The 26,066-nt window shown below is 39.5% G+C and overlaps 1 long non-coding RNA gene and 1 pseudogene across 2 annotated transcripts in view; one reads left to right on the top strand and one right to left on the bottom strand.

The window, feature by feature from the left end:
* The window catches only part of LOC125390187 (interferon-inducible GTPase 1-like), a 153,734-nt pseudogene extending 144,799 nt beyond the window's left edge, over positions 1-8,935 (top strand). Inside the window, exon 3 of the transcript XR_015734698.1 lies at positions 2,668-8,935. The product of XR_015734698.1 is annotated as an interferon-inducible GTPase 1-like (transcript). The remainder of the gene's footprint in view (positions 1-2,667) is intronic.
* On the bottom strand, positions 351-26,061 carry LOC148119983 (uncharacterized). Its single transcript, XR_015734699.1, has 3 exons — positions 25,515-26,061; positions 3,291-3,700; positions 351-561 (listed from the first exon to the last, which is right to left on the bottom strand). It is a non-coding gene; the product is annotated as an uncharacterized LOC148119983 (long non-coding RNA).
* Between the last annotated feature and the right edge of the window lie 5 nt (positions 26,062-26,066).

Raw genomic sequence — 26,066 nt, 5'->3', positions numbered from 1 at the left:
CTTCACGGACATTCTGTCTGTGCCCTGTGGATGACTGTCCCCTTCAACAGTAAATCTAATAATGGTGTTCATTTCAGGACATTCTCTTTAACCACCTCTTCCAGTCCTGTGCCTGCAGTCAGACTGAACAAAGTTCTCAGCTCTGGTTTCCAGCACAGTTTTCCCCATTGTGCTTGTAGATTGGACAGGGGCTGCCTTACAGTGAATCTGGACGACGCACTTATGCTCATACAAAGTGTGATTCTAAAGACTTCCCTCTTTTGTATTAGACTGTTTATGTACCCACCCTGAACTTTTGATAACCACTCTCTAAGAATGTACTAGGTTTTCACTAACCCACCTACCTGTGATAACTACAGAACAGGCACAAATGTTCACAATAAAGTCCAATTTTTTTTATCATAGTCTGCGTTTATTGTGATGATAAACTTCCATCGACGATGTGTTGGTGAAGAAGAAATGAGCAAGACAAAAGCTCATTCTGCTCTCTGAGGAGCATTGTACTGTGGGAGGATGTCAGCAAATAATCCCAGATGAATACACATTGTGTGGCAGCGAGTGCTGTGGAGAGACAGAAACATAGTGAAAGGGTGGTGAAAGATGCAGGCAGGTACACTTTTATATCTCAATATGGGGGTAAATGCTAAAGCCTGCCTAATCAAAGCAGAAACTACAGAAAGGTTATTAAATTACTAGCCATGTGCCTACCGGGGAAGAGCAATAAGGAAAGGAAGCAGTGACAAAGCACAAAGTCCTGAAATGAGAAGACAGACTGAGACACCAGGGTGTCTGGAATTCAGACACCAGATGTCCCAGAAGTGTAATAATTATATTCAAAGATACGTTATATGTAGCATATATACTCTATACCTAATGTGTAGCCTGAGTGAAATTGGGATTCTTATGGTACATTTCAGGATTGACATGACATGATATGACTTCAGTGTTTGGCTGTTGGATCATCCATGTTGTTGCAAGAACTATCACAGGAAACATAGCAATGCCCATGACATTCTCACAGCTGGTACCGAGGAGGTCTTGAGGAAGATAATGCAGGAAGAGTTATCAATTGTGTTTGGATTTGGAAATAGAGATTAAGTCTAAGAACTGATTTGGTAGAGGTGATACGGACAGAGAAGGGTCCAGGGTGGCAATGGGGATTTGCTGTCTCCTTAACTAGTGGTGAGGTCCTTGTGCTGCTATAAGAGGTCTTTTAGGCAGGTTTGTAGAGAATAAAGGACAGAAATATGAGATCTGAGCTACCTAAATACCCAACAATCAAACTCATGTCCTTGAATCTGGCATAAAGTGTATTTACCTGCTGAGCCATCATGATGAACTTGATATTCATTTTCTTGAGACAGGGTCTCAAGTAGCCCAGGCTAGCCTCTAACTCACTGTGTATCAAGAATCCCCTGAAAGTACTCAACCTTTTACGTCTACTCCATGTGTAGCAGAACTACAGGGATCCACAAGCGCCTGCATTTGATGAGGTGCTGGGGATTGAACCCAAGGCCTTAGTAATGCTGGGAAAGCTCTCCAGTGCACAGTTAGATTGCTCTTATAAAATAAAAGGTTCAGGAAATAGTGAATCTAAGTGATCACTTGATGACTCTGAAATATTGTATTATAGAAAAGGATTTTAACAGGACAAGTAGGAAGTTTTATATGATTACAAGTTTATAATCTTCATAGAGATGAATTCCAGTTATGGAAAAGATAGGAGAAAGATAAATATAGAAAAAATAAAAATTGTTTCAACCAAATACAGTAGTTGGGCTTACTGATAACTTTTGAAATATCAATGAAACAGATAAATTAGATTTGTGTGATCATTTGAGACTTCACATTGATTAAACACTGATGTCAATTATTATTACTTATTTTTTAGTGTGAAAAACTAGATGTGTGTTGATTTAATTTCCATTCATCTGAAGGCACACACTGAAAGAAGTGGGAACAAATGGAGAAAATATCTTCTATTTGATAGACAACAATGTAGTCAGATAAAATGCAAGACAGTTGCTCTTGTTTTTGTTGTTCTTGATGCTGGCTAAAGGACATGCTGTTTTTATATAATTTGCCCTTACTTTACTTAAGTTTTAATTTTTCCATAATTAAGGGTTCAATTGAAAAGTAAAAGAAATTTGTTCTAATTTCCTTCTTACTGCTTTTATATATACCATGACCAAAAGGATTTTGAAAAAAGAAATTATTTTTTGGGTTTACCCATTCTGATCACAGTCCATTGCTGAGGGAGTTCAAAGTAGAAACTTTATAGAAATAGAAGCAGGAACAATGAGAGAATGCTGTTTGCTTACTGGCTCCCCATAGTTCAACACTGCTTCCTTATATTACCAAGGGCCACCAGCCCAAGGATGGTACCACCCAGATTAGGCGGGGATCTCCCACATCTATCCTCAATCAAGAAAATGTTTCCTAGGCATACCCCAAGTTAATTCCAACAGGGAAAAGTCCTCAAATGAGATTTTTCTCCTCCAATAGGACTATAACTTTTATCTTGTTGACAAAAAAAAATTAGTGCAAATATATGGGAACTAGTCAATATCAGAACATAACTAAGGCTGAAGCACTGTGAAGAAACACAGTGCTAAGGACAAATGCATCTTTGATCTTTTGCAACTTTCTCTACCTTTCTTCTTTCAGTAACTGATTTCTTATCACAATTATGGGTCAGTCCTCCTCTGATGCATCTGAGAATGAAGAAAATGTAGATTTGAACATTTACATCTTCATTAAATATTTTATGAAGATTGAGACAGAAAACAAAATCATTTCTCAGGAGACCATCGATTTAATAGAACGTCATCTGAAAATTGGAAACATTCAAGGAGCAAACTCAGTAATCAATGATGCTTTAAAAAATATTGAGAACACCCCAATAAACATTGCTGTGACAGGAGAGTCTGGAGGAGGGAAGTCCAGCTTCATCAATGCCTGAGGTGGGTGGGACCTGAAGACCAAGGTGCAGCTGAAGTGGGGGTAACGGAGACAACTATGATGAGAACTTCATACAAGCACCCCAAAATTGAAACGTTGATTTTATGGGACCTGCCTGGCATTGGAACTATGAATTTTCCACCTAAAGATTATCTGGAGAAAGTGAATTTCCAAGAGTATGACTTCTTCATTATTGTTTCTTCCACACGTTTTACAAAAAATGAACTAGACCTTGCCAAGGCAATCATATCCATGAAAAAGAGTTACTACTTTGTAAGAACCAAGGTCGACATAGATTTTCAAAATGAAAAGGAATCCAAACCACGCACCTTTGACAGAGAAAAGACCCTGCAGCAGATCAGAAGCTACTGTGTGAACACCTTCAGTCAGAATAACATGGATGCTCCACAGATTTTCTTGATTTCAAACAGACATTTATCTGACTATGATTTTCCAGTCCTGATGGACACCCTGGAAAAGGATCTTCCTGCTCAAAGGCGCCACAATTTCTTGCTTTCCTTGCCTAATATCACAGAGGCAGCCATTGACAGAAAGCACAAGTCTATGCAGCAGTATATTTGGATGGAAGCCTTCAAGGCTGGAATTTTGGCTACTGTTCCTGTAGTGGGCATCCTCAGGGATGATGTGGAGAAGCTGAAGGTGAAGTTAAACCACTATCGAGTCCTCTTTGGAGTGGATGATGAATCCCTGGAAGTCATGGCTAAGGATTCCCAAGTGCCTGTTGAACAATTGAAAAAACTCATTAAATCCCCTTATTTGTTGGAAACTGAGGGAGAAGCAACATTAAGAGAATTGTTTTTGAAGTATTTGGAGAAATTTGCATCAGCTACTGGTGGGCCCTTGGCTACAGGTCTTTACTTTAGGAAAACCTATTACCTTCAACATCTTTTCCTTGACACAGTGACTGAAGATGCCAAAGTTCTCCTTCAAGTGACACACTCAAAAAACTAGTTCATAATCAGGTCATCCACAGCTACTGACCATGACAAGACCACATGGTTAATGCCAGGGAGTCACTGAATAAATTTTCTCTATGATATCTTTTTTTTTTACACTAGCCAATCCTCTACCACCATGGGACAACCTAAGGGTAAGAACCATGTGTGTGTTAATATGTCAGATTCTGACAATCCCCAGCTTCAAAACTCTACCTTCCCCCTTGTCTTTCAGCTCCACATGCACACTTGAATGCACATGCACAAGCACACACACATATAAAAAATGCATGCATGCATACAAGCACACATACACAGTGCGTAAACACTTGCCATGCCTTGTAGACAGAAGGAGCAGAGATCAATTTACACAACCTGTATAAATGTTGAGTGGGTGTGACAGCCACCTTGTACTCCAAGCTCAGAAGTCAGAAACAGAGGAACCATGGAATAAGCTGGCCAGCTAGATCATGGAAGCCTGCACGCTCTGGGTTCAACTGTCAGACTCTGCCTTGGAAAAACAACAGAAAGTAATTGAAGATAAGGCCTAATATAAGGCAGACCTGCCTAGACACATGTGAACATGCATACCATACAGAGAGACACATTTTAAATATGAAAAAAATGAAATTCAGGAAGTAAAAAAATAAAAAGTCTTACAAACTACTGTTGTGAAATATTAATTGTAAGATGTGCCCAATGTGGACAAATATATCCACATAAAATTTAAGATAGTTTAATAATAAATTCCAAACACAAAAGAACAGAGTTTGGCACAGCTTCTTGGTAGTAAATTTTCTTTCCCATGGGCTCTGTTTGCTGGCAGCAAGAGGGAACACAGCAACTCCTTTATGAGATGTCATCCTGACTCAGCATTGGCAGTGAAGGCTGCTCAGCTTCTTTAGGAGATGGCTTACTGGTTCATGCTAGTTGCACAAACAACTCTGGCTCTTTCAGGAGACAGAGCACTTAAATAGAGTATGTGAGAAGCATGTTAACAAATTGCTTAATGGTGATGTGGATGCAGTGAACATGCCTCTGTCATGTTGGAATGGACGGAGTCAGCAGGCAGGGCCGCAGAGTTGGTCCTAGTCATTTCTGATTAGCATTTCTTTTAAAAAAATTGCTTCGGGTCAAAAAAAATACTTACAGATACACAGTCAATAAAGACAAATTAAGATTTTTAAAAAAAAAGACCTCTAAATGGGACACAGTGTTGCATAAATGTACATAGGCTGAGGGATAGAAGAATAAGTGTATAGACAGTTATAATATACAAGAGTACAGGCAGTCTTATATTAAATGAGTAAAGATAATAAAGTAAATATTAAACTTGAAGAAAAAGTAATAGAGTAAGAAAAATAAGTCATATAAAGATGGAATATACACAAGAGTCGGTATTATGTATAATATTGTGTTTTATTTGAATTTTTGACTGTGAATGAGCTAAGTACAGAGAGATATTTGATTCTGGGGGCTACTAAGCTAAGCCAACATATATATTTTAAAGGTATCTTGACTTCAAAATTTGGGTCTAAGGATATATTTTGGAAAAGAGGTTTTGTTTTTCTTTCCACCGAGGATGAGAACCTGTGAATTCCTTCAAAAGTAATGTCGTTTATTGGACCAAGACCCTCTGAAATGTCTCAACAGACCCCAAAATTACCTCGCACAACAGAAAGCAGGAAGCAGTTTGGAGAGAACTGTACCCAAATTCCCAAATATCCTTTATAAATGTTTGTTTGCATTTAAAGGGGAATATGCTACAGAGATGAATCTTTGCATTTGTTTAGATCTTTGTTTATTGAAACAAACTTTAAGGTCAATTTTGTTATATGTATATTTCTACTCTTGTTTGAGGTATTGTGTTTGTGAGTCTCATTTAAAAGTGTAATGTATACTTAAGAAAAACAGATTAATAGTCATTCACAAAATAATCAAACTTGTAGTCATATTAGTTGGGTTGTCTAGATGTACAGACATGTATTTCAGATAAATAGCTATTCTTGAAATCTTTCAAAGATGTACAGAATATGACATTTAAAATGATAGAAGAGTTTTTTCAACAGTAAGACATGTCTGCTTCTGACAGCACCAATTACTTCAGTGAGGTCGATGGGCATTGAAGAAACTCATTATGAAATTTGCCTTCAATGTAACAAGGCCAGTCATATGGGCAAGAAACTTCTCTTGCCTGGACTAGTTGATGGTACGCAGGACCCACAAAAATAACTGCTAAACTTGCCTAAAAGTGAGACGATCCTTCAGGGTTCCTGCTTAATAAGAGTTTGCCAGACATTCTGCTAGATACAAAAGAAAGTGAATGACAAACTGTCAATAGAGGCAAAACAATCTTTGGCATTTTCTGTTTTATGGAAGAGTCTACCAGATACTATGGGCATGTAGGATGAAGATGGATGCCCCAATGTTACAGAAGAACTTTGGGTGACTTTCCAGGTCATGAAATGTCTCTGTCAATTCAAAAGTTTTGGAAGTTGTTTAAAATGCCCTTTTTGTTAACTTAAGTAATATTATAATCTTCTGGGGTCTTTGAAGTAGTTGAAGAATAGATATTTCTAATTATAGTTTTACATAGTTATGTTAAAAAAATAAATATAAATATTGTAACTGTAATTCTTGCTTGATATCTGTTTTGTTATGCTTAATTTTGCTATGTTAAATTTAAAACCTTCCTTTTTATTTAGACAGAAAAGGAGAGGTGATGTGAGATTCCCCTCTGTATATTGTGAATGTGTTTTGTTGCCATTGGTTAATGCTGCTTGGCCCCCAGAAGGGCAGAAGAGAGCAAGACAGAATTCCAAGCAGAGATAGAGAAGAAACTAAGTAGAGTCAAAGAGATGCCATGTAGCTGCTGAAGGAGAAAGATGCCTACCAGTAAACCACAACCTTGTGGTGATACATAGATTAATAGAAATGGGTTCATTTAAGATATAAGAATTAGCCAGGAATATGTCTAAGTCATTGACCAAGCAGTGTTGTAATTAATAGAGATGCTGCATGAGTATTTTGAGTCTGGTCATCTGGGAAATGAACGAACAGCTTCTGTCCTCAAAGTAGAAACAAAAATCTAAGTAAATAACACTTGTCCCAGTGCAGGGTACTGGCATTCCAGAGTTGGGGTGTGAATACGGCTCCTCATCAGGAATCTCCAACCAGGCCATAAGCTTTAGGCTTGGCATTTGCAACCCAAGAAGCAGACAGAGTCAGCCACCAAAGCTGGAAAAGGACCACATCACTTAGCAGTTTAAAGGCTCATGAAGTCAAAAACCGCTAAATGATATACAATAAAAGAGGTGCAGACAGAAAAAACCTGTAAACAGGTTCCAGTGTGTTCTACAATGTACGTACACTTAAGAAGGAAAAGAAAATTGTTGTACATAGCCATAGGAAGAAATAGATTAAAAATTATGAAGTCTTTAAAGAGACAACAAAAGTAAAAGAAAAAAAGCCACATTAGATGGGACATATACAAGGAGTCTGTATAGTATTGTGTTGAAGTTTTTGAATGCTGATGGGCAAAAGACAACTGTTAGGAGATACGGGATTATGAACAGGACTGAAAAATCAAACCAACCTATATACTTTAGGACTATCTTAACTTTAAATATGAAGTCAAAAACATATTTGTCAAGTGAAAATCAAAAATGCTTCAGAGTTTTATTCCCATAGGAGACAAGAAGCTTTGGATTCTTTCAGGAATAATATGGATCAGTTTTGAACAATGGGAACTCCTGAATCTTGACAGTTGATAAATATCTACAAAGGATATAGCTTATCTTCCCAGTACTTGACCATTATCCCAATTTTCCTCGGAACCTGTAAAGATGTCTATGCCCATATACAACAACAGGATATAGTTTGGAGAACACGATGCCCATATTCCCCAAAGGGATGTGGGGGGCTTTTGATTATTTGATGGGTTATGGATGTTTGTTATCATTTAGGGGAATATAGAAATCTAGGATAAAAAGGCAACTATTAATCTCAGATATTTTGCATTGGCATGAATTTTGGTATATTGATACAAATTCAAAGCTAATTTTGTAACAGTGTATATATGTTTCTACTCTTTTGGGAATATTGTGCTTATGCAGTTCATTTAAAGATGCAATATATAAATAAGAAATGAGGTTAATAGTTAATCTATAATAATCAAAGCTATAGTCACATTGGGTATGATTTTTATGTTAAATAGGTATAGTTTAGATAGATAATGGTCTGCAAACACTTCAAAAACCTATAGAATAAGGCATTTAAAATGTTTTATTAACTTAGGGCTTTTCATGACAATGAGACACATCTGATTCTGGCAGCATGCATGAACATCATAAAAGGATGATGGGCATCAAAGAAACTTCATAGAAGTTTATTTTCATTGTGATAAGATTAGACATTTGGGAAAGAAACTGGATGTTCTTTGACTGCTTGACTGTGTACCTTGAAGATTGAACACACAGAACTCCCAGGAAGGTGACAACTGAAACAAGGTAGAAGAGTCCTTCACATATCCTGCTAAACTGAAAATTCTGTGATATAGTCTTCACCTGTAGTCTGAAAGAAGATTCTCTAGTGTTGCAGATGAACTTGGAGTGACTGTCCAGGCAGCAAGCAGTCTCTGCTGTTAGTAATATTATATTCTTCTGAGGGTCTTTGCTGGAGTTGAAGACTAGATTGCTAGAGTTGCTATTTTCCTAAGTTATTATAGAAAGTAAATTTGATGTAAAACTTTGATTTCATTAAGATAGGATAGGTAATGAATTAGTTTCTCTGAATATGCTAAATAGAAATGGGCTAATTATTGTAAATGTATTTCTTACTTGATGACTAATATGTTGTGTGTAGTTTTGCTTTGTTAATGTTAAAACCTTTCATTTTTATTTAGACAAAGGAGAAATGTTGTAAAATGTTACTTTAAGAAGTGTTACATTTTTATGCTGTGGAGCTGTGGAACAATTAAATAAATAATGCAAAGATGTGTTGCATTGTTTTATGTTGAATTTGTTTAATTCTGTGAAGCTGTGTGACTTTGCCTGTCCAAACACCTGATTGGTCTAATAAAGAGCTGAATGACAAATAACAAGGAAGGAGTAAGGATATGAGGGGCAGGCAGAGAGAATAAGTAGGAGGAGAAATCTGGAAGAAAAGATCAAGAAGCGAGAAAAAAAGGGGCCAGCCATTCAACCACACAGCCAGAATTGAAATAAGGAAGAAAGACAAAAGATACAGAAATGGAGAATGGTAAAAGTCCAGAGGCAAAGGGTATATGGGAAAATTTAAGGAAAGCTGGCAAGAAACAAGTCAAGCTAAGGCCAGGCATTTAAAAGTAATAAGTCTCTGTGTGCATTTATTTGGGAGCTGTGTGGCCGGCCCCCGCCCAAAGAGTCAAAGATTAAAAACAACAACATACTGAGGTGTAAAAGATTCATAAAGTTCCCCTCGAAGATATATAAGCCAAAAGTATTCTGAGGTAGTGAAGATTTCAGAGCAGCTGTAGTTCCTGCAAATCATTCAGGGGGCCCCAAGGCAGCAACTGTAGTGAATCATTGCCCTTCTCAAGTGGGCTTTTCAGTGATGCAGCGTCCTCTGATTGGGCAATATTCCTGTAAGTCACCCTCTCTCTAATAAACTCACTCATTCACAAACTAGACTAGAAAGATGTCCCTTTGGTCTGTCGTGGTACCTAGATGGAATGAATATATTTTTTTGTGTCTACCCAGGAAAAACACAGAACACAATTGATGCCTTGAAGAGAGACCAGAAGAAACAAAGCTGAATTAAGGAGAACTCATTGCCTTGTTCTTAAAATAAGTGCTGGTATATGGAATTGATGATGCCCATTTGATTGGCCCTCTCAATCCTGTACCAGACATATCTAATTAGAAACTGGACACAAAGGGGTAGATCCTGGTGGGTTCTTGAGACAGAGATCCTACCCATTGTCTATAGTAGGTGTACAAGCATCCAAACTATAGGTAGGTAATGTCCTAGGATGATAGGAGAAGTCTCATTATCGAGATTTGCATGCATAATACATGCAGGTGAAGGTCTTAGATTGTCCAGTACATTGTCAGAAGAGGAGTTAAGTAAAACCTAGTGAAGTCCCAGTATGGAAAGCTCTCCTCATGTGTTTGCCCACCTGAGGAAGATGACAGAGAGCAATAAAATTTCTAATTAAACCTAACAAACTCATTGACTCATTAAACCAGACATGGCTGGAATCTCTTCTTTAGCTTGTCACCAGTGCCCTTTCTAGTATGAATAGATATTTCTTTCTTTCTTTCCAGGAAAAGCCATGTATGTAATAAGAGAGATATTTTGGCATAAATAGTCATTGTCACAGTACGGAATTTGGTGGCCATAAAAGGTAATTTATACATTGCCTTAGTTTGTTTCTCTGTTGATGAGATTAAACACTCACTGTCAGAACACCATCCATGAATGAAGCTGTGTGAGATTTCTGAGAGCTTGTGAGAAACTCCAACTAAACAAGACAAAGCACCCATTATATTTACATGTTTACATACAAGAGTCTTCTAAGCTCTGTTCCTCATTAGTATGGATTTGTTCTTGGAATGTGCTTTTGTGCCCCCTCTCAGGTGGGATAAATAGTGGATTTTGCTTACAATTACACATGATCTTTTCCATTATTATTTAGAATGATGTTTCTAAATACAAGTTGTTTTCATGACTGTATGTAGTCTTGACCTCACATGACCTCCTCACTGTATAAAACTTGAACTCAATTGAACTTTGCTCAGAAGACCTCGCTTAACCCTCAGAATGATCTGATCTTCCTGGTGAGTTAATACCCATCATCAAGTCTAGTTTCTTGAGTTCTTTATATATTCTGGAGATCAGACCTTTGTCTTATGCAGGGTTGGTGAAGATATTCTCCCAATCAGTAGGTTGCCTTTTTGTCTTAATGGCTGTGTCCTTTGCTTTACAGAAGCTTCTCAGTTTCAGGAGGTCCCATTTATTCATTGTTGCTCTTATTGTCTGTGCTACTGGGATTCTACGTAGGAAGTGGTCTCCTGTGCCCATGTGTTGTAGACTACTTTCCACTTTCTCTTCTATCAGGTTCAGTGTGGTCAGATTAATATTGAGGTTTTTGATCCATTTGGACTTGAGTTTTGTGCATGGTGATAGATATGGATCTACTTTTATTCTTCTACAGGTTGACATCCAGTTATGCCAGCACCATTTGTTAAAGATGCTTTCTTTCTTCCATTGTATAATTTTAGCTCATTTGTCGAAAATCAGGTGTTCATAGGTTTGTGGATTAATATCTGGGTCTTCTATTCGATTCCATTGGTCAACATCTCTGTTTTTGTGCCAGTACCAAGCTATTTTCATTACTGTAGCTCTGTAATAGAGTTTGAAGTTAGGGATGGTAATGCCTCCAGAAGTACTTTTATTGCTTTGGCTATCCTGGGTTTTTTGTTTTCCCATACAAACTTGATTATTGTTCTCTCAAGGCCTGTGAAGAATTTTGTTGGGATTTTTATGGGGACTGTATTGAATCTATAGATTGCTTTTGGTAGAATTGCCATTTTTACTATGTTGATTCTCCCAAACCAAGAGCATGGGAGATCCTTCCATTTTCTGGTATCCTCTTCAATTTCTTTCTTCAAAACCTTAAAGTTCTTGTCAAATAGATCTTTTACTTCATTGGTTATAGTTAAGGGGATTGTTTTTTTTCCCACTGGTCCAGGGCCATGTGTTGGGAAATCACCATTCTCCCCCGCACCTGCTCTCTGCCAGGCTAAGATCAGCTTTGTCTGGGTGGGTTCTGATTTCCAAGTCATTGCCTTAGAGGCTCAGGGCCTCATGTGATTTGGGGCTGTCCTGTTGAAGATATGGCTGTGCCAGGTGCCTGACCTGACTGGGACAAAGACTTGCCTTGTCTCTGTGGGATTCTTATATCAAGAGATGTCCTATTAAGGTATTTCTCACACCCCTCTGTTATTTTGACCCAAAGTCTGCCACAGTGAATGCATTGTGCTGTGTATCAGGTTCAGCATAGACTTGCAAAATGGGTACCTACAATTTGAGGCCCAATCTCCAAACGCTCTTGGGCTGCCTTTTGCAAAATCTTTTTCAATTCGGATTATCTAACACCATATGTTCTTAATGCCTAAAATTTTTGTCGGCATGAAACAAACCAGCCCCGCATATACCCATGGTTTCTGGACGCTATGCTCCTGCTCCCACTCCCAACTATCCTCCCTGCTTCTCTAGCTGTTTGCTGTTTGTCTGCTTTCCTGGCATGTGATCTTGTCACACTGGGATTATCTCTACACCGAATCCATCCTCCCTGTCCTTCCACTCTAAAACTACATAGGTGTTCTGTCCTTACGTTTCTGTTCTCCCTTACAGCATCTACTGATCTGGCCCCTAATGGGATCACCTGTGTACTTGACTGACTTCAGCAGCCTACTCCTACTGCGGGAGTACCTTCCGTTGCTTCAGCCAATAGTCGCTGAAGTATGAGCCCACAATGCTGCGGAAGCGCCTTCCACTCCTTCAGCCAATAGCCGCTGAAATACCAGCCCCCTGGGGCGTGGTATATTTCTCTTTAAAAACGAGCTGCAAGCCTCGGCTCTCTCTCTTGGTTCCTGCTCCTGCTCCAGCGACCAGGCTCCTTTCCTGACGGTTTGTGTGTATGTAAGTTTTACCCCCCAAAATAAATACCCCTATAAAACCTAACTGGTGTGGGATTGCTTTGCCATTATACTCCAAAATTTTTAAGTTGGTCGGCTGACACAGGTTCCTAAAAAAAGTTTTGTTCATCTGTCTATTAAGAAGTATTTGTAAATAGTGTTACCATGGTATGTCTGTTTAATGTCTCTGTGTGTCTGTGTGCTTGTTTTAAAATCTGTAAAACTTGTAACTCCAGATTACAACAGTTATGGAAAAATACAAATACATGGATAGCCACCATTTTTGGCTGAGGTCAAAGTAAAAACCTCAGCGCCATCTTTGGTAAGAGTACCAATGTGCACTGAACCTACCAAGAAGACATTCTGCCTCCAATATTCTTTGACTTACTAAAATATTCCTTCTAATCTTCTTGTCTCTACTAGCATTGGTAAGCTGTAACTGATTGGGTAAGCTATATGTCTAAATTTAACTTATATGTCTAATTTGGATATACCTGACAGGTAATGAATGGTACCTTGATTCTCAAGTGCCTTTACAGATCTGAGAGTATGGCACTTAAAAAAAGAGCTTCTTATGACAGAGACAGGCCAGCTGCTGCAGCATCCGGTAGCTCCTCCAAGAAGGTGCATGGATGCAGAAGATGTTCTTCCTGGAGGCTTGCCTTTGGATTTGGCAAATCCACCCATACAGCAAAAAGCTACCTTCCACCTTGTCAACTTCCTGGACACTACACCCAGGGATCAATCATCTCATCCTGCCAAGACAGGTAGCCTGAACCCTAATCCCACAGAAAAATCTTCAGGCCTCCTGGTCTCATCAGCTAAAGGCAAATACTGCTACGAGGACTGGTGTTCACCAAAGACTACAGAGAGACCTGAGACTGCCTGTGTAAATGAAGAAAGCTGTCTCGCTTCCGCTCATTTATCTGTCCCTCTCGGATCTGTCTGATGGCATTTGATGACTTAAGGTGCTGGTAGTTCATCACTTTATTTGTTAAGTTTCCTGCTAAAAGTGCAGACAGGTGTGTCTCTTTCACAGGCTTCATAGTCCAGATTTGACAGGGTTCAGGTGTCTCTTCAGAGGTTTAGAATTTCCAATTTCCTTTATCTGGTCTAACAAAAACTAACAGTCTCCAGAGCTTATTTTAACCCCACCCAATTTCAAGCATATTTTCCAGTCACTCTTGCTGTCTGGGCCAAGACCAACTTATAGAGGGACCTCCAGTTAATGCCAGCACCTATATCAGCTTCCGGGGCTTCACTATTGATACCACCTCTCCTGGCTCAAACGAACACCTACCCAACAACTAAAACCTGGTTTTAAAGGGCATGTCTGCTCTCTTGTCTCACTTATCCACCCATGACTCTCCTGTACGACCAGGGTAGTTCTCTATCCAATTCATTCTGGCAGTTAATCACTCTTCCCATGAATAGCCCCATTCATGGGGCCAGTAATAACACTCTAGTTTTTTCTCCTAGAAACCTGAATTCTCATCTCCCTCAAGGAACAGATACCTGAGATCTCCAGGACAGCAGTTATCCAAATGCCTCTCCAGCCACACCTCCTGCTGAGCAAGAGCCCATCAACTCCCAATTCTCCTCTCTCCCACATTGCCCCATGTCCACAGGAAGTAGCCAGACTTGAGCCAGTGCCCCCGATACCCAAAGATTCTGGGATGTTTGGTTGGAAGTGTCACCCCAGCCCCCTGACACCACTATATCTTCTTCTATATATATTCTTCTGTTTCCATCCCTTGTTACAAACATTCTCAGTAATATATACTCTCAAAACCAGCTATTCCCCAGCCCTAGCAGGGTCCATGATCAGAATTCTTTTCTCCCATTAAAAATCAGGTAAGAATTTTCACACACACACACCCCCACACACACACACTCACACAAACACAAACAGAGATCCACGACTGTCATCTCGAGGGTGGGAGTATCTATTGCACATCTGGTAAATTCCTTAATGGAGAGTTAATTAAGAAAGGAATTAAATCATCAGGGTTTTCTATAGGGGAAGGAGTAACATATTACATTACATTTGTAGGTGGTAGATAAAAGAGCTAAACGGTGTCTTTTCAGTAAAATTATGATGAGGGCATGAATTATATTTTAAGTCAGCACACCACTTCTTATCTCCCAGCACGCATAGAGGATACCGAGTAACCAAGTAACCTATGTAAACAGTCAGGGGGAAGCTAATGGCCCCTGATATGATTAGCACATTCACCTGACACTGGAATTTTTAGGGGTCTAGGACTGGAGTTAGACTTATAGCTCTAAGCAGCCAAAATGAACAGGAGACACAGGCCTTAAAATGATCAGCTCCTAGGTATGCTGTTATCAGTCGTTCTGATCAAGGTCCTTTGTGGGTCTTTAGTGCCATTTGGGAAGGAAATCTTTCTCTGCTGTTAAGTAGCTCTTCTGCTGTCCTTGAGAGTAAAACAAAGCAGTAAATTTCCTGAACTAAAATCATCAGTGAACTGAGGTGAGGGTGAGTGTAAGGAGTTAGGAATCTCTTAATATAAAGTTAATTTGGGATCACTCTATTCCTTATTATCAGTGAAGGAAAACCAGAGCAGCAGCTTGGGCAAGTAGTAATTCTGAGTCCTTGGATATCTGTGAATATGTTAAAAGGAGTGCTTTTTCTTGGTCCCTAAACACTGATCAAATGCCTGCTGATAAAGATAATTGCAGGAAGGCAGAACTCTGCTTTTACCTAAAAGAGAGAAACAAAGGCCTGGCAATGGGAAACTGTTTTTACACATAACCCAATGGCATAGGAAGCAGTTTTGAACTGTGCAAATTAATTCCAAAATATGTAACACAAGGGGAGTCAACTGCAGTGAAAACGTACAGCAATAACAGCGACTTTATTCACAAAGTAATAACACTAAAATTTCTTTGAATCTTGGTTTAGCCTTTACTAAGGCTGTGATAAATCATTCACAAAAAGATGGCATCTATTCACAGCAATGAAAACCCAATAATACGATCCTATGCCCAGATATATCTGAATAAAAACTATACACAAAGGGATAGATCTTGATGAGTTGTTGGGACAGGGAATTCATTGTATGTAGAAGAGTGCACATGCAGTTCAACTGGAGATGGGTAATGTCCTAGCATAGGAGGTGCAGGGTTAAGATTTGCACGCCTAAAGCATGCAGGTGAAGGCCCTGGGTTGCCCAATGCATTGTCAGAAGCGGAGTGTATGTAAAACCCAAACCAAGTAAAGCCCAGGTTGCAAAGCTGTGCTCATGTGCTTGCCTGCCTGAAGGCAGACAGAGGGGGAAAAAAAGTTCTAATAAAATCCTAATAATGTCAGACTCATTAAAATAGACTGTCCCCTCTGGTCTGAATAGACAATTCTTCATGTTTTCACAGAAATAGTCACATAAGAACACATGTTTGCATATATACCTGCTTCAAAATACTATCTCCGGCCCTAAAAAGTAATCTGTACATTGTCTTAGTCTGTTTGTCTGTTTTTGTGGCTAACCACTAACTATCAGAACATATAAGACATGAAGGAAGCTGTGTGAGGAGATTTCTGAGAAATTGTGAGAAAACTCCAAGTAAGCAAAACAAAGCCTCCCTGGCCAAAGACACCATGATATTTACATATTTACATACAAGGGTCTTGTAACCTCTTTTTTTCCATAGCATGGATTTGTCCTTGCAATGGGCTGTCATGCCCCATCCGTGTGGTAAATAGGAATGAGTTTGCTTTAGATTACCCAAAATCTTACCTATTATTATGCAGAATGATATCTCTAAATACAAATTGTCATCATGCGACCCTGCCTTTGTAACGGTACATAAACTTGAACTACAATAAACTTTGCTCACATGACCTTGTTTAGCCCACAGGATGCTCTCAGAATATAAATTGTCTGAGGTCCTAAATAAAATTGGCAATAGCATGAGACTTTAGTCCATTGTAATGTGAAGGGGCCTGCTTGGTGGGGTTTCTTTCCTGCCCGGTACCCGACAGCCGGCAAGTCCCGGAGAAAATCACATAGAGATCTCCATAAGTTATAAAACTGAATGGCCCATTAGCTCAGGCTTCTTGATAACTCTTGTAGCTTACATTAACCCATTGTTCTTATCTACGTTAGCCACATAGCTCTGGCATGTTACACCTTGCTTCTTCCATGGCCTGGGCAGGACTGGGAGGAATGGGCTTCCTCCTTCCCAGAATTCTCCTGTTCTCATCGCCCCACCTCTACTTCCTGTCTGGTTGACCCACCTATACGTCCTGCCTGGCCAATCAGTTTTTATTTAAAACATGATTGACAGACTACAGACAATTCTCCCATACCAGACCACCTCATTTTTAGAACCCACTGTCACAGATTCATACCACTAAACAGAAAGGAAACACTAACCACATGCCACTGTGGGAAAGGAAAGGATTTAATTCTCTGACAGGTTACAGTCCACCATCAGAGCAAGCCAAGATTGTAACTGAAGTAGAGACAGTGAAGGAGCACTGTTTGCTTACTTGTTCTCAGAGGCTTCCTCAGACTGTTTTCTTATACAACCCAGGACTACATTCCTGGAGATGATTCTCATCTTAGTAGTTCTACATCATTTATCAAGAAAATATCCTACAGACATTAGAACAGGCAACTATAGTAGAGGCAATTCTTCAATTGAGAACATGTTCTAAGTGAGGCAATGCAGTTCATACCTCCAACCTTAGCACACTGGTGATTCCTTATTCCCAGGTATAATTACATTCAAGTCAAAGCCTCCCTGGCCTAAGTCACCATCATATTGACTAGATTATTCCAGTTCCCCATATATCTACCACATTCTTCCCTTCCCTTTTTCAATCATAAGGCCCAGTACAATTGACAAGGAACCTGTAACTACACAGGCTTTGCCCTTTGTTTGGTGTTTTGGTTGTGTTTGCTTGTAACAAAGAACATGGATAGTAAATAGAGATAAAAAAGGAAAACCGAATTCTTATAAAACTTTTCTGGGACTATGGTGAGTATGAACTTTATGTGCAAAGGAATTGAGCTTTTGAAGACTCGAGGTAAGTCAGGGCTATTTGGAAAGGGTCCAGGTATAATGTGACCCACAGAAAACCCCAGCACCACTTTAGCCTGTTTGGAGACAGATGTTTTTGCAGCTGCAGTATAGTGATGGTCCTGAGCTCAGGATCTGTGGTACCTAGGACCTAGGCTCATACTCACTCTTAAGGCTCAGAAGAGTACAGGTCACAGATGAGCAGACACACACACACACACACACACACACACACACACACACAGCTGTGAGGGAAGGAGAGCACTCAGTCCCCATTGGTGGGAGGACAAATTGGAGGAGTTACTAAGGTACCATGTGTGGAAGCTCCACACAAAGAGAAAATAGCTTCGCTACATGATCCAGCTGTGCTACTCCCCAAATGACTCTGTCTCCTTCTATTGACCTACTTGCTAGTCCATAGCCACGCTCTATTCACAACAGCCAAGAAATGGAAACAGTCTAGATGTCCACCAACGGATGGATGCATGCTGAATATGTGCAACTTTACAGATTGAAATACAGAAAAGTATTTTTTACATAGAAACTATGAAATTCCTGGGTAAATGGATGGTGCTAGAAACAATCATTCTGGGTGAGGCATCAGAGGCCCAGAGATACAAACATCATTTGATCCCTCTCATGGGTAGCTCTTAGCTTCTACTCTTCAGACGTGTGTTTCATTTGGAACACCCACAGAGTTTCAAAACTACTATGGTGTCATGGAGTGGGAACTGCAGGAGAAGAAAGATGGGATTTAAAAGAGAATTATGGGCAAAGAAGGGTTAAATTGAGCTGTGAGTTGAGAATAAGGGAGTGGAGTGAAAGTAGGAGGACTAAATAACACTAAAGGATTTTCAAAATGTCACATGTAACCTACTAATGTAGAGGCTTCCTGAATATATGCATACACATATGAAAAAGACAATGGAGATACCCTCTAATGCGGTAGCAATGTCCCTGCTAGACACCACAGGGTAATAAATAAAAAGCCCAGACCCAAGAATTACTTAGATTTTTTTCAACTTGTTGGCCAGTTATGACCCTGATCATTACAGACCATGGTCAGTGCTCTTGGACACCTTCCAGAATTTCATGGTAAGATCCTGTTAGTGAAAACACCACATTGCTGAGTTATAGGACATGGAGAAAACAAGCTGATACTGACCCAGAAGTTCCACCCCTACCGGTTACCTTTCACAGTGCTGGAAGGTTCTAGACACAGTAACAGAGAAGAAAATGAAACATTAATCATATCCAGGTGTGAACTCTTTGAGCAATAATAATGACTGATCAGATAAGAAATAACCACCAATATATACTAGTAGTACAAGAATGCTGTGGTAATAAGCAAGTACTTCCTGATTGGATTAATATTTCTCCACATGACAAAACCCGTATTTGGTATCAAATCTAGACAATAACCTAAAGCTATGCTGGTCATACATTTTAGTGAGAACCTTCAACTATTATTCTGCTATGGAACATAATATTCAACCAGCTCCCAAAGATGTTCCATAGATTAAGGCATTGATTAACCCTTATCTTGGAAGTTCTTATTTGCAATAGATTATAATCAATGCAGATATCCACAACTGATATAACAAAACGCTTAGAATAAAACATTGATAAATGTCCAGAACTAGATGGAATATACTTAGTTTTATTTCCAAAGACACAGGAATAGTTGTGGAGGAAAGGGTAAAAAGAGTGTGGGAGCCAGAGCTGTGGATGCCTACAAGAAAACAGGGTCTTCTGGAAACTGCAGGGCAGCCCCACATATGGACTGGCCTTGGTTGAGACAGCATGTGTAAGACCTGTCAAGCCCAAGCCTGACCAAATCTCTGCCTTGACACAGAAGCTGAGAATGACAAGAATTAAGGAACATGAATCTACAATGGTGAAGGAATAGGTTACAGTCCGAGGGGGGTCAGATGGGTTGTGTTCTGGGTGATACTATAATTGGCATCTGTACAGGACCTCAATGTGTTGTGTGACTTTAGTTCAGGCTACATTTGTGGAGTCAGGAACAACGAAAATCAGGAAATTTATCTTTCAAGGGCTGTTTTCCAGCATAGTCGGTAAGACACTTCTCTGTGCTTCTCTTCTTTTCCAAGCCTTGTTCCACGTTGTTATTTTAGGAATGTCTGGCCTTTTCTGCCAAGTAAGGAAGATAGAGTGAAAAACAACTTATTGTTTACTTCATTTTCTCTTCTTGGAAATGCAGGTGATTCCTAAAAAGCAAATAGATCCATGGTCCTCCGTGATTAGCCAAAACACACTGAAAGGGGAGGGGCAGAACCGAGAAGAGTCTGTATGTCTTGCAGATAAAGCAGGGGTGGGTTTCATGTCAAGAGACTGCAGCACAGTGGACAGTGGTTCCCGCAGCTGAACTATAGTAAGCGCACACACTGGACTCAGGATTCTCTGGTAAGTGGACAGGGGCATTCAGATCTAACTTCTAACCCTCACAACCTCTCTTCTCTAAAGAGATGACAGGGAACAAGACATTTAGGAGCATACCCTGAGAGTAGGGATCCTCTGCTTGGAAACTGGGATGCTTTGGTGGGAGGTGGACAGGACAGCAACATGGATGGGCTTAGCCAGTTCTTCAAGTTGAGGTACTCCTTAGGGAAATGACCTGGAAACTGATTTTGGTAAAATGTTTTAAACCGTTTTGGCTTATTTCTTATTTCTCTCTCTAACATGGATGGAAATGTCTGTTTCAAGTGATGGAATATCTCTGTATGTGAATGAGGTTGGTGTATCTCACCCTCTTCTTGCTTCCTAGTTCAGGGTATACTGTTTAGTTCCTTACACCCCGATGCTCTTGCCCATTGAACCAGCCCTCTGGATAATGCTTTATATGAATGCAACGTTTCATTTTTCCCTGAATTTTTTACATATTTATTTATTTATGTGAATGCATATTATGCACATAGGTGGAGGTGAGAGGACAACCTGTTAAAATTAGTTCTCTCCTTACCATGTGGTCTCCAGAGACTGAACTAGGTTTGTCTAGGTTTGGCTGCCGTCTCACTGACCCCATATTATTTTTCTTTGTTAAGTACCTACTTGTTGGGGCCGAGTAATGCAGGCCCATTTTCCACCTTATCTGAGGGTCAGAGCATTTGGGGAATAATAAGCATTAATTATTATCAGTCAGGAGGTGACAACCTGGCCTCTATTTGAAATTAAGATAGCTCAGCGCCATCCCGACAGGTGGTCAGGATTGCCAATGTACCTCTGCTCCTTCTACAGTAACTTATGAGATCACCCGGGGAGAGGGTGTTTTCTGCCTACATGACCTGTGTCTGTGAGTCGACTCTGACTTGAGTCTTCCTGCTACCTAGGCAACAGAATGCTGATGATGGGAAGTCCCAGGCTGTGAAGTTAATGAAGCCCCCAGTTTACCTTAAGTATAAAAACTGTGGGAAAATAAACGCAGGCGATTTCAGAATCTGAATAATCCCTGAAACTCCCTCCTGATACTGTCTTATGGTTCCTTTCTCTATTTTCCCACTCCCTTACCCTGATAAGAAGTGTTTTTGTTGAGGCCGGTCCTCAGGTCCTCAACATGAGGAATGCTGGGTAAAGTGGAATTTATGTTGTTGAAGACTGGCAAACTGTTTCTCAATGGGAGCATTCCCAGCAGCATGAGACAGGTTATACTTGCTATGCGTCTTAAATTACATTTGAAATCCTTCCCCACCTAGTAGGTATGCGAAGTTTTCATTAGAATTCCCCCAATGGTGACTGTAGAGTCAAGTGATCATTTGACATCGGTGTTTCTTTTGCTAATGTGTCTATCTAAGTTTTAGCCCTGTTAGGAAATTGAGCTGCTTGTTTTCTTACTATTGAGTTTTAGGAAATCTTTTATGTTGTGCATAAGGTCTGATTCTTGATTTGCAATTTTTTCTCCAAATCAATAGTATGTCTTTTTCATTTTATCAACTTTCTTTCAAAGAAAAATTTGATAGGTCTATTAACTTACTTTTTTTTCTGCAAGGTATTCTGATTGCCTTTCCTATGTCTTTGTGTGAATGACAGTTTTGAATGGTGTTCTGGAAGTTTTGATTATTCTCCCTATGGAGAACACTAATATCTTTTGGCCTAGTTGTGCTTTGTTTCTTTGTTCCTTTGTTTGTTTGTTTGTTTGTTTGTTTTGATTTGGGGTTTGGGGTTTTTTCGAGACAGGGTTTCTCTGTAGCTTTGGAACCTGTCCTGGAACTCACTCTGTAGACCTCAAACTCACAGAGATCTGCCTGCCTCTGCCTCCCAAGTGCTGGGATTAAAGGTGTGTGCCACTACCGCCCGGCTATTTTTTTATTTTTTATTTTCTGCCTGATGTCTGCAGTTTGGTACCAACAGAACCTCAATTTCCCAAGCTTCGCCAGTGCTAGTTGAAGCTGTTTGGAACTTGCTCCATCTAGTGGACAGCTTTATACTAGTGCGGCCGGCCGCCTATGCCACACTTTTCAAAGCTTTTGGTTTGTACATCCTGTTTATGCAAAAAGCCAGATCATCTTAACTTGGGGCTGAGCCCCGCTGGCCTTGGACAACGTTCTGGAATTGTTTCCTTAAACCCCCTTTTCATGACTGATTCCCAAACACCTTCTTTTGCCTGGTGCCCCTTTCCTGGTTCTGGAAATAGAAACAAAGACTTAAGCATCTGGATTTACTGGGGACTGAAGACACAGAGAGGGGAAAAACTGGGAACTTGCTCCTACTTGGAAAGAGTTCTCAGGTCTGAGACAAATGCTGCTTGCTCCCTCAGCTTAGATGCCTGGCGCTGTTTTTTGGAACAAAATAAAGGGCTCCTGTTGGAACACTGCCAGCTGCAAAAAGCAGGAAGTGCCTCTACTTTAAACAGAGCAAGAAACTTTTATTCTTTCTCTTTCCCTTGTGACAAAGGAAAGGGGCAAGGAAAGAGAAAAATTGTAGAAGCAAAGTTAATTAAATGAAGGAACAAAGGAGAGAGTAGAGAAGTCATGGAGGGGAAGAGAGAAGAGCAAGAGATTAAAAGAAAATTTTAAAATTTTCTAACCATAGAAAAACTCATAACCAAATCAGTTAATATAAGTAGAATAAAAATAAAAATAAACTCTTTTTAAAAAACGATTTATTTATCATTGTTATTTATTTTAGGAAACTAAGTCCCTGTTTATTTGAATAGCGGGGTAAAGGCCGAGAGATGGACCTTTCACCCTGTAGGACTGACTGGACTCCACGTCTGTTTACTGTTCCACATTCTGCTTTTTTGTTTGTTTTTTAGAATATATTTTAATTGATTTATATTTATAGAATTTCACATCATGTACCCAATTCCTATTTATTTCCCAGTCCTTTCATGCCTGCCCTCCACCTTGTAACACTAACCAATCCACTATCAACATGGGAAAACCTAAGGGTAGTGTTCGTGTGTGTTAATATGTCAGAACCTGACATTCCCCAACATCAACTCTCTTCCTTCCTTTCTGATCTTCAACTCTACATGCACACTGGAATAGACATATGTGCACACATGCGCGCACACGCACAAATGAACACATGCACACATGCAACACCCAAACATGCACAAGCACAGACACAAAAGATTAAATAGTTGTATTATAGCTCTTTCCTCCTAATCATTCTAATAAAAACTCAGGAAGTTGAGGGGATCTATGATCAAGTGCATAAAGTACTTGCCATGCATGTATGAGGACCAGAACTCAATATCCAGAACCCACATAAATGCTGAGCGGGTGTCCAGCCACCTTGAACTCTCATGCTCAGAAGACAGAAGAGAGTGGAATCATGGAGCAAACTGCCTACCTACAGTGTGTACATCTGCAATCTCCATGTTCAATCAAGAGACCCTGCCTTGATGAAAAAAGTAGAAACTGAGGATGAGGCCCAACATAAGCCTGACATGCCCACACATGTGTGAACATGCACACTAAACAGAGAGACACATTTTAAATAAAAAATAAAATAAGATGCGGGAAGTAAATAAAAATAATATCTTAGATAGGATAAACCTTAAAAGAGTCATGAAGCTCTCCTACAGGTTGAAAAAGCAAAAATTGTTCTCCAGGACTGGGGATTTCAGACCAGCGAAGATATCTGCAAATGATGCTGGGGCCTCCAGGGCTGTGACTCTGGTGAGTCAATGCTACTCTAAGTTGGGCTTTGCAGTGACCCAGCTAAGTGATTACACTGTGTTTGATAGATGTGCATGCACTAGTGAGAAAGAGAATATGAGATAGACAGAGTCATAGATTAAAAAAAATAAATTTAAGGGTATTAAACAGAGGTACTTAAAAGATAAAGAGAGTAAAAAAATTTATATTGGGCCACATAATGATGGAAAATACACAGGGTCTAGATTATGTATATTATTGTGTTTTCTTTGAATTTTTGACTATTAATGAGCTAACTGAAGAGAGACATTTATTTGTGGGATCTGCTAAGCTAAACCCATATAAAGGTATCTTAACTTCAAAATTCAGGTCTAAGGATATGTTGCTTTGAAAAAGAGGTTCTTTTGTTTCCAAGGAAGATGAGAAGATGTGGATTCCTTCTATGTTAATATGGTTTGATCGAAAAAGAACCCCTGAAACAGCTTCAAGACAACTGGCTGAGATTATGCAACCTCATCAACTACTGCAGCCAAGATTTAACCATAATTCTAAACTTTCTCAAGACCACTGCACTCAACAATCAGCGGGAAGTAGTATAGAAAACTATAGAAACCAAAATTCCCAAATACTGTCTATAAATGTTTGTTTTTTAAAAGGGTTGCTTATAAACAACTAATGGTCACAGTCAATCTCTTTCTAAAGAAAGATATGATATAGAATATGAATAGGATATGATATAGAAATGAATACTTTACATTGATATGAATTTTTATTTATTACTTCAAATTTAAGGTAATTTCTTAAACTGTATATTTCTTTCTATTCTTGTTTAAGGTATTATGTTTGTGTAACTCATTTAAAATAAAAGTATAATTAAAAATGCAGATTAATAGTCATCTATGTAGTCAAATTGTAGTCATATTATACTACCAAAGAATGAAAGTAATCATTAATCATACCAGTCTGTGAATTCTATGAACTACAATGACTGGACAGATAAGACATGCTCTCCAGTGTATTAGTGGCAAGAAAGTCATCCATGTAACTAATTGCTTCCTGATTAGATTTAATAGCTTCTCTACTAAATGAAACCCATACCCGGGCAAGAACTTAAGACTAGACATATTATAGATACAAGGTAAAAATTACATTGTTATGCTGTTAAATGGATATAATATTAAGCCAGCTCCTCTTGATTTATCATTATACCCATAGATTGAGACATCTCCCAAACTTTATTATGGTTTTTCATATTTTCAGTAGATGATAATCTATACAGAGACCCACAACTGGTAAAAATGCAGAGAATAAGACACTGAACAACATCCAGCCCTGAATGGAATATATATAATTCTAGTTTCAAAGCACAGGAATGGTTGTTGAAGACAAGATTAAAAGACTATAACAGCCAGAGTCAGTAGAGTAGACAGCTACAGTGAAACTGTGTCTTCTGGATACAACAAGGCAGCTGGATGTACAAGTTCAAAATGGTTGTGACAACATGTGTAAAACCTGTCACGTCCAAACCAGATCAAATGTGTGCACTGACATGTAACACGAGGGCCGGCTTGTTGGGGTTTCTGTCCCGCCCAGTACCCCACAACTGACAAGTCCCAGAGAAAATCAATCACACAGAGATCTCTATAAGTTATAAAGCTGATTGGCCCATTAGGCCAGGCTTCTTGTTAACTCTTATAACTTATGTTACCCCATTATTCTTATCTACGTTAGCCACATGGGCTCAGTACCTTTCTCAGTGTGACAGCTTACATGTTGCCTCTTTGGTGGTCTGGACAGGAGTGGCTGAGAGAGCTTCTGCTTCCAGAATACTCCCAGTCTCTTTGCTCCACCCCTACTTCCTGTCTGGCTTTCCCGCCTATACTGCCTGCCTGGCCAATCAGCGTTTTATTAAAATATGATTGACAGAATACAGATAATTCTCCCGCACCACTGACAGAAGAGTTGAGAATGACAAGAATTAAGTAACATGAATCCACAATTGTGAGGAAATAGGTTGTGTCGTGGGTGATCCTTAACTTGGCATCTGCACAGAACACCAGACAATGTGCTGTGTGACTTCAGTTCAGGTTGTATTTGTGGAGTCACGGATCCCAAAAATTACCTTTCAAGGGTTGTGTTCCAGCCTAGTTAGTCAGCTGCTTCTCCATGATCTCCCTCCATTTCCAAGCCCCACATTTCACACCTGTACCATTTTAGGATTGTCCAGACTTTTCTGCCAAGAGACAAAGGTTTAATAGAATGAAACACAGCTGGTCACTTTAGTTTCACTTCCCTTTTCT

This window comes from Myodes glareolus, chromosome 13 (assembly GCF_982192425.1).
Source record: "Myodes glareolus chromosome 13, mMyoGla1.1, whole genome shotgun sequence".
NCBI lineage: Eukaryota > Metazoa > Chordata > Mammalia > Rodentia > Cricetidae > Myodes > Myodes glareolus.
The sequence above is the reverse complement of the archived record's forward strand: the minus strand, read 5'-3'. Positions and strand labels throughout refer to the sequence as shown.